Here is a 16,798-nt window from a genome sequence, read left to right as displayed (position 1 = left end):
TCATATCCATAGGATCTATGGTGATGTCTTCTGTTTAATTAATATTGATATCGATATCTATGTGCTCTTTCTTCTTAATCTGGTTAGGGGGTTATCAATTTAATTGATCTTTTCAATGAATAAGCTTTTGTTTTTACTCATTTTCTCTATTGATTTCCTGTTTTTAATTTCATTGATTTCTACTCTAATTCTTATAAATTATTTTCTTCTACTTACTGTGAATTTAACATTCCCCTCTTATTCTAGCTTCAAAGATGGAGAGTTAGATTATGACTTTAAATCTATTTTTCTAACATATTCATTAAATGCTATAAAGTTCTCTCTAAGCACTGCTTTTACTGCGTCCCACAAATGTTGGTAATCTGTGTTTTCACTTTTAAATAGTTCAAAATATTTTTAATTTCTCTTGAGATTTCTTCCTTAGAAGTATCAAATTCTGAAGATACAAAAAAAAATAAGCAAATACGTGTGGGAAGAACTGAAATCATATATATGATTCATATATATGAATCATATTGTTTTGTATTTGGGGGTTTTTCAGATTTGTTTCCTACACCTACCTAAGATTTTTGTCCAAGCTTTGCGGAGTGGCAGTATCGTAGCCAATGAGGTTTACTGAGGCGTGATTATTGCTAATTGAAAGCTTTTCCCAATACCCCACCATGATGACTTGAAATATAGTACACACTGGCAATTTTTGATAGTCTCTAGGGAGACTGGGAAAAAAGAAAGATTTTTGTCCAAAATGTTGATATAAATGATCTATATCAAAAGGTTTATGCCTTTATTACTATCCTGAGAAACACGGGTTGCATTTGTTTTTGTGTGTGGTGTGTACTTTAAAAAAAAAAAAATGGGTGAGAGTGAATATTCTGGAGTAGATATTCCTAATCTAAATGCCCATTCTACTGCTTAGTAAATATCTCTTATTGAAAAAGGTCTAGGGGCGCCTGGGTGGCGCAGTCGGTTAAGCGTCCGACTTCAGCCAGGTCATGATCTCGCGCTCCGTGAGTTCGAGCCCCGCGTCAGGCTCTGGGCTGATGGCTCGGATCCTGGAGCCTGTTTCCGATTCTGTGTCTCCCTTTCTCTCTGCCCCTCCCCCGTTCATGCTCTGTCTCTCTCTGTCCCAAAAATAAATAAACGTTGAAAAAAAAAATGTCTAAGTAGGGTAATATTGGTAATATTTTTTTCATTGTGAAATAGGGATTGTTTTCATGTTTATAAGTCACATTTTTGTGCTTCTTTACTCTTTTGTTACTTTTGTTACTAGGCATTGTGTATAGAACAGTGGAGATTAAGATACAATTTTCTTTTATTTAGTTTTATGTATTTCTCAGAAAATTCAAGCATTTTTCTCTGCCTGACATTTAGGGTGAAGGGCTAATTATTTAGATACGTCCTAAAATTAAGTTGAATGGGGGTTGGGTTATACCTTTAAATTCAATTGACTTTGCCCATGATAAGAGTAATATCCAACCTTTCATGTTGCTACCATTTTGATCATATTATTATTATTATTATTATCATTATTTTAAAGCTTATTTATTTTGAGAGAGCGAGACAGAGAGAGAGAGAGAGAGAGAGAGAAAGCAAGTGGGGGAGGAGCAGAGAGAGAGGGAGGGAGGAAATCCCAAGCAGGCTCCACACTCAGGAGGGGCCCTATGTGGGGCTCTATCTCAATGCCAAGATCATAGCCTGAGCCAAAATCAAGTCGGTCACTTAACCAAGTAAGCCACCCAGGGACCCCAATCATATTATTATTTGAGGCTGGATTGCAGTTTCAGATATTTTTGAACCAAGTGGCTTTGGAAAAAAGCAGAATAAAATAAGCCTTGGCTTGGGTACACATGTAACAACCCATGACTGAATGTGGTTCTGTTATTTCATTCTGGTTTTTTCCAAAGCCACTTTTTTTCTTTTTATTCTTTTTCCTTCCTTCCTTCCTTCCTTCCTTCCTTCCTTCCTTCCTTCCTTCCTTCCTTCCTTCCTTTCTCTTTTCTGTTTGTTTTTTGTGAGGGGTGAAATTTACATTTACATTGGAGGAGGCAGGGGACAATTGTTAGTGCTATTTGTTTTGTATTTGGGGGTTTTTCAGATTCTGTTTTGTTTTTCCAGCCCATCCTTTTTTCTAAGACCTAGATGATTCCTTCTCATCCTGCTCTCTTTTAATGACAGGGCCTTCCTCTGTCCATTCCTATCTAGACTAGATGCCCACTTCCAGTAATGGAAGCTGACACCATGGCTCTCTGCTTTCATATGGAGAGCTTATTTTGTCTGGAATTCAATTCATTGAATTCACTTTCCTTATATTCAATGTTCTTTACTAGTTGCATGGGACGCTGTTGTTGTTGTTGTTGTCGTTGTCGTTGTTGTTAATTTTGTCTGTGTTTTATTGTTCTTGCTATAGAAGCAAGGGTTTCTCACAGCTCTACATGCTAAGAGGAATGCCATTTATCTGCATTCCATATTAGACACAACATCATGTAGATCCAAGTTTAAATGAGGTAAAATAAAAATTTAGAGAATTCTATTTATTAAAAATTTAAAAAGAATACATATGCTTAAATCAATGCATTATTCCAAGTTGTCTGCTTATCTTTCTATGGCTGCACAAATATTTTCAGTGTCTCAATGTCTCAGTGTAGCTTTAGGATAAGTATTGATAATTATTAGGGCAAGTTCTCCTTCCTTTTTCTTCCTCAAGACTGTCACGGTTTCTCTTGGCTTCTTGACACTTCATCAAAACACCCATTCCTTCAATTGTATTTTAAGAGGAATTGAAATAACCACATTAATATATGCCATAGTACAGTGACCAATAACCTTCTAAAAGCCTTAATGTCCTTTCAAAGACTTATTATCCCACATTAGACTCATATTAATGAATTTTCAGGTAATTTGATAAAATGAACTAACTTCTCAGCCAAAGGTTATGTATATAGTTGAAATGTGTATGTGTATTTTAAATAGTCTTTCTACCTCCATTTCTTTGCTTGTGTACTTACATAAGTACAGAATTCTCTTTCATTAAAAAGAGTTCTGTTTCATTTTACCATTAAAATCTTCTATTCAAAATTCTTAACAGGATTTAGTACTGCATGATTCCTTCTTTTATGGTTCTGTCCCACACATATCCCTTATTCATATGAACTTTTATTGAATTTTAATTGTAGAATTTTGTTGTGTATTATTCTCATATTCTATAATCCTTTCACACATCTTGAATTCGGTATTATGAAACTTCTGGTTGCAAGTGACAGAAACCCAACTCAAAAAGCTTAAATATAGAAGTAAATGTATTGGCTCTACATAACTAAACCATAGAAAGACAGAGATAGAGCGTATTTCAGTAACACAGGCTGGAGCTTGGAATTCAAATAGCATTAGCACTCTCTCTTATTTTTCCTCCAGCTTTCTCCACCTGCAACCACCATCACTGGTCTAGACTCTATATATTTTTGACTCAGGTATTTCAGAGTAGTAGGTAACTTGTCTGGGTTTATATCTTAACCAGTTTATGATTCTAAAGGAAAGAGCTATTTTCCATCTACTGTAGAAATTTAAGGAAAGACTCGGATTGTCCCAGTTTGGATCACTTCCCCATCTCTTGCACACTATGACCAAGCGGATACAAAACTCTCATTAGCCCCAGCCTGAGTTATGTTCCTCTCTTCGAGTGGAGAATGGGATAGGCTAGGGTAGAGTACTCTGACTGGCAACCCATCGTCACCTATCAGAACACGTAGGGTTCTGTGAAGTAGGCCCCAATGTCTGTATGTGTGTGTGGGAGTTAGGTGTGGGGATGTTCTGATATTACCCAGAAAAGAGGAGGATTTCTTGGCAGATGGAAATAACAACAAACTCTTGGAAAGCAGGAACTATAGCTTATCCTTTAGTGGCTTATTTTTCCTATTTCTCTTCTGAACAGAGAGATCATAGGAAATATGTATGGCCTAAGTTTATTGATTAATGCTATAGTTTTAAAAGATACTTATAAGAAATTTTGTTTTGTTTTGCAATTGTATTTGGACTGAATTGAAATGATCTTGTTTTTTATACCGTTTTTTTTTTACCATTGGTGAGGTATAATATTTATTTTTGAGAGAGAAACAAAGCATGAGTGGGGGAGGGGCAGAGACACAGACAGAGACAGAGACAGAGACAGAATCTGAAGCAGGCTCCAGGCGCCAAGCTGTCAGCACAGAGCCCAATGCGGGGTTTGAACCACGAACCACAAGATCATGACCTGAGCCAAAAACAGACACTTTGCTGACTGAACCACCCAGGTGCCCCAAGAAAGAAAACCATAGAATGATAGAATGTTTACAGGATGATGTAAAAATGTTGAATTCAAACAGTTTAAGATTCATATCAATCAGTGGTAGAGCATAGGAAAATATATTTATGTTAGTTGTAGAGCTGGAATAATTTTCGCTTTCTCCCCAAGTCTTATGCGTAATTCTAGGCATAACTTATAACCCTTCCTTCATAATCTTAGTGATCTGTGGAATACTAGCCTTTACTAGCCTCTCCTTTGACTGATCCTACTCTGCTTATTTGTTTTTGTACTGCTCCAAAGTAGAAATTTGATTAATTTGAAATCACAGAATAATGGGATGTTTATCTCCCTTAGTCACTTCTCACAAATATGTCTTAGCTGTTGGGGTGGCTCAGTCAGTTGAACGACTGACTTCGGCTCAGGTCATGATCTCAAGGTTTGTGAGTTCGAGCCCCGTGTTGGGCTGTATGCTGACAGCTCTGAGCCTGGAGCCTGCTTCAGATTCTGTGTCTCCCTCTCTCTCTGCCCCTCCTCCACTCATGCTCTGTCTCTCTCTGTCTCAGAAATAAATAAACATTTAAAAAAATTTTTACAAATATGTCTTAGCTGTCTCAATTAGGTTCTATATTTTTCTAAGAAAAGAGCATGCCTTCTGCTTCTCTTTAAGTCTGTATAGTACTGATCATAGTTCTGAACATACAGTCTTTCAGCTAATATTTGTGAACAGTAAGGAGTCAGAATAAATGTCAAGAACTTTCAATAGGATGTGTCTTGTTACTACTTTGAAAGTAGTTTGGGAAAAAAGCATAATGCCTGCAAAACATGCATTCTTATATTTACTGTTACAGATGCCAGATCTTTACCATCCTCCTAGAGATCTGGAAAAGAAGAGGATTAATGTCATAACCCTGGCTCCTTAATAGACAGGTGAATTTATGCCACTAGAAGTGTATAATCAGGAGAGGAAAGGATGGGAAACTCTGCTGGCTTCTGTAAATATATCTTCAATATAGGGGGACCAGATATTTCTCTTCTTATACCATTCAGGCTGGAACAACAATTTAGATCCTTCTGGAGTTCATCTTCAATTCTTTGGAGAAAATGACAGCGTATAAATAATTGAAAATAAAAGAATTCTTTCAAAAAATGACCAAAGTCTACCTTGCCTGTATTACCTGAAATAGAACAAAGAATATATCTATTTCCCTGAGAAAGCATCTGTGTTAGGGTCCTTTTCTCAATTAAACTTATTACCAGAGCCCATGAAAGTTATAAGGCAGGAGAGCCATTATTAGAGAGCCAATATTAGAGCAGCAGTACATAGCGGAGACTAGAACCCAGGTACTAGCCCTATGTAATGTGGTTTTAACTGGTCTGCCCTTACTAAGAGGAAGATGGAGACATAGGTTTTCTGTATTCATGAGAGCTATACCCTACGTCTGTGGCCTTGCTAATACACTGGATACACTTCCAACATGGCATAACTAAATCAAGCAAATCCATTTCTCACTAACTACCATGCATCGCTCTCTTCTACACCTCATGATTTCAAATTTGGGTCACATGGGGCACCTGGCTGGCTCGGTTGGAAGAACATGCAACTCTTGATTTTAGGATCATAAGTTTGAGCCCCATGTTGAGTGTAGAAATTATCAAAAACAAAGAAACCTTAAAAACAAACAGGGGCTCCTGGGTAGCTCAGTTGGTTAAGCACCCGACTTCGGCTCAGGTCATGATCTCATGGTTCCCGAGGTCGAACCCCATGTCAGCCTCTGTGTTAACAGCTCAGAGCCCAGAGCCTGATTCAGATTCTGTCTCTCTCTTTCTCCCCTTCCCCTGCTTATATTCTCTCTCTCTCTCTCTCTTTTATCTCTCTCTGTCTCTCTCTCTCAGAAATAAGTAAACATTTACAAATTAAAAAATTGAGGCACCTGGGTGGCTCAGTCAGTTGAGCTTCCGACTTCAGCTCAGGTCATGATCTCACAGTTCATGGGTTTAAGCCCTGCGTCGGGCTCTGTGCTGACAGCTCAGAGCCTGGACCTGCTTCAGATTCTCTGTCTCCCTCTCTCTCTGCCCTTCCCCTGCTCGTGCTTTGTCTGTCTGTCTCTCTCTCAAAATAAATAAACATTTAAAAAATTATTTAATTAAAAAATAAAAACAAATTCAGGTCACATAATTCTTCAGTCTGTAAATCACTTCTGTAAAAACTCAAATCAGTTAAGAAAAAGATAACATTTTTGTTTCCAAATATAGAGGAACAAGATCACAAAACAATATGACAGTGATAAAAGAACACAGTTGGCCTTATTCTTGAATTCCAGCACAGAAAACATTTAATTTCCTAAAACATAAAGACACACAGATAGTTAGCAGCTGTTTTTATTGTAATGCAGACTAGTAAAGTTTAGCCCGATTTCTAACTTAGAAGTATGGTTCTTCTTGAGGCCCAAGCATGGCCCCTGGTAGTGGCTTATTTCTCTTTGCACCATTTAGACCACAAGTTTTTTGGGTGGGGTGTATTGACTGGCCATATCTGATTCCCTTCAGGAAGATTTGAAACCCAGAATTTCCCTTGGTCAGTAGGGAGTAGAGGCAGAAGAAAAGGTCGTGTATCTATGCATATATGAGTCTGAGGCAGCCTTAGAGTGGCATGGCCCAGAGTGAGATCCAAATGGACCTTGTGCCCCTGAGAGAAGTGTGGAAGTAGCCAAGAGAAGTGATTCTAGAGAAAGCCTGCAGTCAGGACCCAGGAACAGTGACACAACAGCTGGTAGGTCAAGGACCAAGAATTTTCGGGGACCACAGGCAGCTTAGGAGAAGCCAGCAGGGACAGATGGATACTAGGTACTCTTTACTGTTCAGCGTTTGGTGTTAAGAAAGCTACTGAGAATTTTGATGAGGTGAAGGTGAAGGATTGAGGAAGGATCCTGAATTAACTAAGATCACCTGGAGTTGACTAAGGCTAATTTTCTCTCACAGAGACTGGAAACTTAAAAACACATTGTTTGCTGTCAAAATATAAATTTCCATTTCCAGTACAACTGGTTTTGTGGACTGAGAGTCACATCTAATACATTTGCAAAGCAAATTTGTTCCAAGAAAACAGATAATCAGTGGCAGTTACTTTAGGTTTTAAACTTTGTCTTTTGTGAGTTTCCATTATTGTGGGAAATGATTTAGGAACACAGCTGAAGAAAAGCAGACAGCAGCAGTTCCAGAGCAAGGCCCTAAGCTCTTCAAATGTGAAAGCAGACATGCCCAGGCCCATAAGGACTGTAGGCAAGAGGAGCGTTGAGAGGCCTGTCTGCGTCGGGGGTGGAAACGCTTTGTGGGAGGAAATGGATATTAATGAAGTGGCGTTTTGTGACAAAATTTCTCAGTTTTGAAGAAGACAAAGGACAAAGTCTCCTCAGACATTCAACCTAAATAGAGTCACAGGAATCTGGTTAAAGGATAGTTGAGGGACAGAGGCCCAGGGAGATTTGAGTATAACTTCTGCATGACACACAGATGGACACAAGTGGCTAAGAACGATTAATTCTTTTGGTCTTAGTGATGGTGGATCCATCAGTTCACTTTTTCGTCCCCTCCTCTCCCTGGTGCCACTTGATGTTCCAGCCAGTTGTTCCATAGGACACGAATCACTGTGGCCAGTGTGAAACAAGGGGGCTTATAGGTTAGGCCTACATGAAATGTGAAATAGAAGGTGAACAATAATGTTATAAAATATGTCATAAAATAAACTGTTTCCTTTTACAATAAACCCTTTTGGCAACAAGAAAGCAAAAAAATCATAATCGTCAAAAAATTTAGTACTGAAATTTGTTTCTCAGGACAATTGATGATAAATATATAACTGGTCTAAAATATTTGCTGACCCTATCATCTACGGTGGGAGTATAATGATATTACTAACCACATAAAAAACAGAAGAAACAAACCTGATCAAAAAGCATTAACAACTATTTCAAAAAGCAGCAGTTAAGTTAAAAAGATTATGCTTGAAGACAAAGACTGAATGAGTGTGGCTGCAGAAGGTACATTTACCTGTCACACTGTGATACATGACTTTTCTTATGGATCAAAAATCTGGGAGCGCCTGGGTGGCTCAGTCCCTGGGTGCCTCAGTCGGTTAAGCATCTGACTTCAGCTCAGCTCATGATCTCATGGTGAGTGAGTTCAAGCCCCAGGTCTGGCTCTGTGCTAATGGCTCAGAGCCTGGAGCCTGCTTCAGATTCTGTGTCTCCCTCTCTTTGTCCCTCCCCAGCTTGCACTCTGTGTGTGTCTCTCTCTCTCAAAAAATAAACATTTAAAAAAAAATGTTATTCTGAATCAATTTCAACTCTTTTATATTGGAACTATGGGTAATCATTGTATAAGCCAATTTTAATAATAACCATAATTCCTTCATACAATTTATAGAATCGGAGAGCTTTGAAAGTTTATTTTTTCTGAAGTGAAATATTTGATGTTGTTATGAATGCCACTGTGAATTCAACTAAGAAGATAAGGTTAAAGATAATTTTTTTGTATTGATAATGTAAACTAATATGTTTTCATGATATTTGGAGTCATGATCAAACAATGTAATTTTTCAGTTAGAAAAATACCAGAACTATACTTGGAATTAGTTGTACTGCAAATGTAATTCACAATTGCATCTGTATTAGTTTTCTATTCCTACCGTAACAAATTACCACAAACTTCCTGGCTTAAGCAACACACATTTACCCTCTTATACTTCAGTAGATTACAAGTCCAACACAGGTCTCACTGGGTCCAAATTGAGGTGCACCAGGGCTACATTCTTCTAAGGAAGCTCCAGAGGGGAATCTATTTTGTTGTCTTTTCCAGACTCTAGAGGCTGCCTACATTCCTGGTTTGTGTCCCTTTTTCTCCATCAGCAAAGTAGCATCCTTTGGACCTGCTTCTGTCACCACACCTCTTTCTCTGAGCAGAAAAGGTAATCCATTTTTAGGACTCATGGGATTAGATAGGGTCCATTCAATCCAAGATAATCTCCCCATCTCAAGGCCCTTAACTGACTTAATTTACACAGTCCATTTTGCTATATAAAATAACATGTTCGCAGCTTCCAGGTTAGGGCATAGAAGTCTTTGGGGGACCAATATTTTGCCTACTACAGCATCCAAATAAACTGTGATATCCTACCAACCCAAATATAAGCTTCTGTAAAGACTCTGAAGTTTAACAGTCTCACGGTTACAAATCTACAAACAATAATAAGCACTATAAAACAAAATCAGAAGGGCCAGGAGAACATAGAGCAGAAAATATTTCCTTGAAGAAGTTTGAGCTGATACCTGAAGGATGGGTAGAAGATAAATAAGCCAAGATTGTTCAGCCATGTCGGCTATAGATCACAATGCTTCCAAGAAACTAAAAGAAACCCAATATAAAGGATGTCTAATGAGTAAGGGGAAGAGTGCCATAATTTAATACCCACACAAGAAGCAGAGAACAGATCAGACAGGCTTTTTAGGTTGTTAACTTTTTTTTTTTTAAATCTTAAGTGCAGTGAGAAGTAATTTAAGAGTTTTAAGCAGGAGGAAAAGTGTGGTAATCAAATTTGGGATTTTATAAGATGGTTCTGGCTTCACTGTGGAAAATATGGGAAGACACAAAAGTAGATGCAAGTTACTCAGAGGGTAGACACAGGTGCTATGGACTCATAATCTACTCTTAGACATCTGAAGGTCACCTTGATCAATCTCAGGTCTTCTCACACAAACCTGGTTTTCTTTGGCATCCTCCATGTGAATAAAAAACTATCTAGTCCTGCAAGCCAAAACCTTGGAGACCTCTATGCTATTCCCTCTCCCCACTTCCCAATATCCAAGTCCCATTAGCTTTGTCTCCTAAATAGGTCTTGAATCTGTATCCATCTTTCTATCCCCACTGCCAGACCCTAGTAAAAACTGCTTTCATTTCTTGCCTGAAATCTTGCAATAGCCTTTTAACTGATATCCACATAGATTCTCGCCCTATCTGGTATTTGTACTGCAATTGGTGTGATTTTTCAAAAGCGCATATTTTATTAAAATCCTTCAATTATACTTTGCATTCCTCACTTCCCCCTCTTCACATTCACACAACACACACACACACACACACACACACACACACACACACACACACCATACACACATTTAGAACTCATAGGTACACTAGGCTCTCTCTGTCTCATGATAGGGCCTTTTCATGTGCAAGTTTCTCAGTCTTTCTTTCTAGAATGTTTTTCCCTATGCCTAGATCACTCTAATCTCTTTCATATCCAAATAACTCAGGGAAGCATTTCCTAATATTTTGTTGTTTTTTTTTTTTTATGCTCTCATTAAACAGTAATGTGGACATCTGGACCCAAATCCAGCTGAATTTGATTCCTAAGCCCTTGTTTTTAATCGCTAAGATATACAACCCCCCTCTAGTATAAGTTCCCTTCTCCATTGTCCCATAGTTCAAGAAAGGCTACACTATTGAATATGTAATCGGTTTTCAATTTGATTTTCAATAAGGACATGAACCTAAAAAGCAAAAACCCGACCAACGTTGAATGAACTTTTTGTAAAAGTAATTTTTTAACTAATCTTTGTGCCCAACATGGGGCTCAAGTTCACAACCCTAAGATTAACAGTCACACGCTCTACCTACTGAGCCAGCCAGACACCCCTTTTTTTCTTTTTCTTTTTTAATGTAAAGGTAATTTAATGTTTAGTAGTTTTTGTTAACACCTCAAGTAGACACTTAATAAATGAGAATTAATGATAAGGATTTCCAAAGTCATGCTTTAAGAACAGACATAGCAAGCATATTCGTTAGTGCTTCCGTCTGGAAGCAGGACAAATGAACCAGTGCCACTGGGAGGGCTCTCACAGCCATTAACCTTCATGAAAAAAAAATTGTGAACTCAATAGGTAACTCTGCAAGTCGTCTTAGCAGGTAAAAGAATAAGTAAGAAATCCTCTGTTCTTAGAGAAAAGAGGTGAGATGTACTAATGAGGCTGCTTAGAGAGGTTTGCATTTTCACTATTTGTGCTGAGATAGATAAAAAGGGCTCCAGTCTCCAAGGCTGTCACTCCATCACCCTTCACAACACTAAATTCTCTTAATTCTCTTTTTTTACTTTAACAGCTAAGGATGTTATCACTTACTCTGAGGTCACTGAGAGGGTAATACCACTCTTGGTGACGCTAATGAAAAGGTACAGTGGTGTCATGAGTTAATTGCATAGTTACCACACAATTACCAATTTATGCTCTACGGATGTTAACAGAGAATGGAAGGAGCTAACATTATGTGTACTGAATACTGCCTTATATATAAGAACAGTGCTTGGTAGCATGTGACATTTGCATGAACAGGTTTAACTCACATAAATAGAGAGGATTGAGAAAATGTATGCTTTCCCATATTATTGTTCTAAAGCCACTTAAAAAAAGACCTTATAACAATGATCTTTCTTTTAACTATCTCCTTCCAAATCATTCAGAATTCAACTACCTGGTTGCTACATTTAAAAAAATTAATATTCAGCGACAAAAGTAGTTGTTTCACTCCTGAATATAAGCTTCAATTCAACTTTGCTTTTCTGTAAGAAAAACATATAAGTCATATGATGAGTAAGATGTACAGAAGGTAGAAATAGATTAGGCTACACGGACTCAGTTTCCACAACAGAAAACAATTCATTAAAATACCATTTTTGTTAGATGTAAGTAAATCTCTTTTTCCGGTATTTGGTTCGTTCTTTACTTCCACCTAATTTTAAGGATGTTGGTATGTGTTTTCCCTTTTGAATCAAGTTTATTGAGGTATAATAGGCATATGGTGGAATTAATTTATTTGAAACATACAATTCAGCAAAACCCACCAAATTTAAAACAAGGCTTGTTTGGTGACCCTCTGAAAGGTGGCTTCACTAAAAGCTAGGAATTGATTGCTTCTATAAAATGATCCATGGCATCTCTAGAGTGACCTCTTCAGAAATTTTACCTGAACACTAAGCAGAGTCCATATCTTACCTATAACCATACAGATGAAGAGTAGATATATGTAAAATTTCTATCAAAGAATGTCATGTTAAACAGTTTTCAGTTATACCCAACTTTAATCTACACGTTTGCTAATAATAAGGCACAATGAGCAGGGTGATAAGAGGCTGTGATAAAAGTTATGAATTCCTGACATTATTCAATCAAATATATGCATTAAGTATGAGGCACTTGTAGGAAGTAGAGATACAGTAGTGAACAGGACAGAAACAGTGCCTGTAATTTGTTTCTTCATCCTTCTTAACATTTTCATAAGCTATTCAGTACTGTGTACTAAATCAGTTCCCACTTAAACTGACTAGAGTAGATTCTGTTCTCTGAATGCTGACCAATACAACTACTAATGCTTTCTTTTATATTTGCATGGTCCCAAAGTCTTCTGTCTTTCACTGAATATGCCTTGACTGCTGACTCAGTATACTGCCCACACTGTAGAGTACATATGGGATTACCTCCCATTTCCATCGATGGGGAAAGCAATTTTCCAATTGTTTAGAGGTTGAATAGAATCTCCATTGTGCAGAAAAGTGACCCCCATTATGCTCGTCCTTAAACAGCTTCATGCTCATGGTTACATAGGCTGAAAAATAACGTTAAGGTTAATACTTGTACACATCAGGATCAGGATTGATTAGAACAGGTTCTCAAGTGTGGTCATTGGAGCAGCAGCAGCAACATCACCTGGGAATCTCTTAGAAATGCAGATTCTTGGTACAACCCCAGATCTAAGTCAGAAACTCAAAAGGTGAGGTCCCAAAATCTGTGCTTTAACAAATCTTCCAGGTAATTCTGGCACACACTTAGTTGGAGAAACTCTAGACTGAATTATGTTCAAATAATAAACTTGTAATAACTTAAAACACCAAAGGTTTATATCTTGCCCATGCAGGATACTGTGGGGTGTGTGTGTGTGTGTGTGTGTGTGTGTGTGTGTGTATCACCTGGGTGCTGTCTTCTATGATGTCCTTGCTTCAGAACCCAGGCTGAAGGGATGCTGCCGCCACCATTTTAGAGGGAAAAATATATCTGGCGATTAAATGTCCTGTCCTAAATTTATGCAAGTTGCTATCACTTACTTAGAACTCACTAGCTAGATGTGGTTACTTGGTCCCACACAATTATAAAAGCCTCAGGAATGCTATCTAACATATCCCTGGAAGCTTGGATTCAGAAATAGTTAGTGAAAAGCTTTTATGATGACCACAACCCATAATCTGAGAATCAAATATTTGACTCATTCTCATTTATGTAGTCAAAACATACTCACCCTCTAACCAAGGGAAATAAAACAAAATTCCCATCCAACAGAGCATCAGGCTCAAAGTCTATATTCTTTGGGTGATGCCTCAGTTTTTAAAGTTGGGGGTGATGTGTGATAGTCTTTATAGCAGACCTGGATGTAGTTCTTCCTGATCTAGACACCTGTGCATAAAAGACAGAGTAACCTCACCTCAGTACCAATAGTGGGACCCTACACCCTATGAATAGTGTGTTCCTTCAGGCTCTCCAAGAAACAGATGCCAAGTTGCAAATAAACACATAATTCTTTTGTAAGGGGTAACGCCTATGAAAGAGAATGGGGATAGATCCAGAGAAGGGGAGGAGAGATATCAGAATGAAATGTAAATCTGACCCTGAATGAAGGAGAAAGGAAAGAAGTGTTGGGTATAAGCATCCTAGATGGCTATGCTGTCAAAAAAAAAAAAAAAAATGCTCAACCTAGGCTTTTAGGAGTTTCTATAGCCAAAGTCAGCTGTCAGAGTAATTCTTTATCTCCTAGAAATGGGCTACCTTAGTATCCCTGGTAACTCAGTCACCAACTGTGAGAACACATGGGAAGAGTGATACAAAGGTAAACATGGAAACAGATATCAAAGTGGAGCGTGTGTTCAATCAAGATCCATGTAGTCAGAGGTCTGTAAGGCATAATCTCATGGACACCACAATCTTCAACCTGTGTCATACAGATACACTTCTCACACAGGTTCTAGGTACAGCTCCTCATGGTTCCTAGGGACCCCTTTTCCTGAATGGAACTTCAGGAGAGGGAGTTTAGTGAGATGAACTACACTCCTATTGTTGCATTTGATCCTGGGGACAGAACTGGTAAGCTACCTCTCCCTCCTCCACCCTCCATTCTAATAACCCTCACCTTTAGCTACCACTTTGGTATTTACAGGTGGAAAAGCAGGCTTACCTTCTCCTGATAATCTGGATTTGTCCAGCAGGATGATTCCTTTTATCTGCTGGCCCCTGGAAACAAGGAATCCCAGCTGCTCTGATAGCAGCCATGACTTGTAGTTCGAGAGGAACCTTGCTATGTCCTCTTCAAGAGTATACCTCTTTAGGTACTAGAACTTCCAAACCTACAGATACCAGAGTTGTGGGGATAGGAAACACTGTATTTCTTAGTGGGTCATTGGAATGATATAGAAGCCACTTTTGCTCTCATTTCCTGATTCCTGGACACAGGCATCTTTCCACGTGTAGACATAAGACCATGTAGAGTTCTCTGGTTTGATAAATACTCCTTTCTTGAAGGATGGCACTCCAAGCTTGCAGCTGTTTCTTCTAACATGGTGCTTCAGTTGTGCCTTTGGAAGGCTGATACACCGTTCTATGAAGCTGGCTGCCTCCGAGTCATGCGGCATGTGACATGACCCATATATCTTCTGGTAATGGGTCTGCTCTCACACCTCTGGTTAGATAAGCTGGTGTGTGGGTTTTACTGGAATTTAATTCTAGTTACCAACCTGGCATACAGAAAGGAAATGTGGGAAGCTTCTAAACTAGAAGGAAAACATTTTTTCTCTTGATTGGGAAAGTTTTCTCCATCATCTTCTAGCTCTTGCTAGAGAAGCCTGGGCCACTTCTGTAACCCCAAAGGGTCCAGGGGGTTTACAGAGACACCATCCTTAAGGCCATCCAGCTAGTTGTGCTGTGTGTTTCAAGTATCATGTGTATCATGATTCAAGATTCAAGGTTTTTTTCCCTATAGTGTCCTGACCTTTATGTAACAGACTCGCCATGGCTGTGCATTCAAATGTGTTTGATGTCCTATAATTCTACCAGTTAAGTCTTCAGCCTTCCCTCAATTGTAACTGTATTTCTACTACAGGTAATAAGGGTCTTTTTGTAAGCTCTTTGACTTTCATACTCAATTTCTAACTGCTGGTTAAAAGCCCTCACTCCCTCATCATTCTTCTGCATGATGTGACTACAACTGAACAGAAATAAGTGACCTCGGCTGTCCTTTTAGGCATTGTTCCCTTCATATTTTTATGGATACCTGAATCATGATCATCTGTTCCATAACATTCCCCTACACTGGAAACTTTTTCCAGGTCACCTCTTGTGAAGTCTTGAGCAGTTGTTCAGCCATTTTGTGCCAGTGATTATCTCTATTCCAACCACCAACCAATGTGGTGTCCTCCTCACCTGCCTGGTGATAGGTATACTAGTTTATCTTTTACTCTATGGAGTTAAGAAATATTTGAATCTTCCAAATTTACATGTCCCGAGGCATTTTTATTCTCTTTCAGTTCTTCTTATAAATCAGAAAAATCACCTTTTAGTCATCTTTTTTCTTGTGATAGTCAAACATATTCAACAGCAACAGGCATTGTACCTAACTACTACTTTCTGATCGTGTTTCCTAGCACTCAAGTTAACTAGGCATATAATCTGACTTCCAAGTTAATACAATCTAATTTACAAAATGCTTCACGGACACACTTCATGGATCCCAGTTTCTGAAACCAGTTTGCTTACCATAAATGTATGCCCAGCCCTTCAACTACTGCCACATACTTTACAGTCTTAGTTTCTCTGTAACGCAGCATCCTACCACTGGTACCACCTTGTTTCAGTTAAAATTGGCAGATTATACTGCATTAACAAACAAACCTACAGATCTCAGCTTAAAAACAAGGATTTTTCTCTCACTTATACAAATATCCCCAGTGGAGCAGCTGCAGATTGTATTCTGCACTGTACTCCCTTTTGCAACCCAGGCTGATGGAAGATCCACTATCTCGATCATGAGTGAGAAAGAAAGCTCTTAAGGATGTCCTAGCACCAATTAAATGCATCAGCCCACAAGTGGCACTGCTTCTGCTCACGACTAGTTACATGGTCCCACCTACCTATGGACATACAGGAAGTGCAGAAAACAGAATAAGAAATATTCAGAAGGTATCATCAATAGCTATCATAGCACCAAAAGAATGACAGAGGAAAAAAAAATGTTTCTATAAGAATTCGAGAAAAATAGAAAACTCTTTGAATTATGGTGATTGGAACATTTTCTTCCCCCCGAATGTACAGAGCTTTTATTGTTATGCCTTAAAAGAGAATTGGAATAAATATTCCAGGAGAGTGAGACAACCAATACAAAGGGATGGATGGTTCCAAGCTTTATTTTTAAGAAGTGGCAAATACCATGAGT

At 38.4% G+C, this 16,798-nt stretch overlaps 1 non-coding gene across 1 annotated transcript; it reads left to right on the top strand.

The window, feature by feature from the left end:
* Positions 1–576: 576 nt before the first annotated feature.
* On the top strand, positions 577–716 carry LOC113600703 (U4 spliceosomal RNA). Its single transcript, XR_003421822.1, has one exon. It is a non-coding gene; the product is annotated as a U4 spliceosomal RNA (small nuclear RNA).
* The last annotated feature ends 16,082 nt before the right edge of the window (positions 717–16,798 follow it).

Source organism: Acinonyx jubatus, chromosome F2 (assembly GCF_027475565.1).
Source record: "Acinonyx jubatus isolate Ajub_Pintada_27869175 chromosome F2, VMU_Ajub_asm_v1.0, whole genome shotgun sequence".
Classification (NCBI taxonomy): domain Eukaryota; kingdom Metazoa; phylum Chordata; class Mammalia; order Carnivora; family Felidae; genus Acinonyx; species Acinonyx jubatus.
The sequence above is the reverse complement of the archived record's forward strand: the minus strand, read 5'-3'. Positions and strand labels throughout refer to the sequence as shown.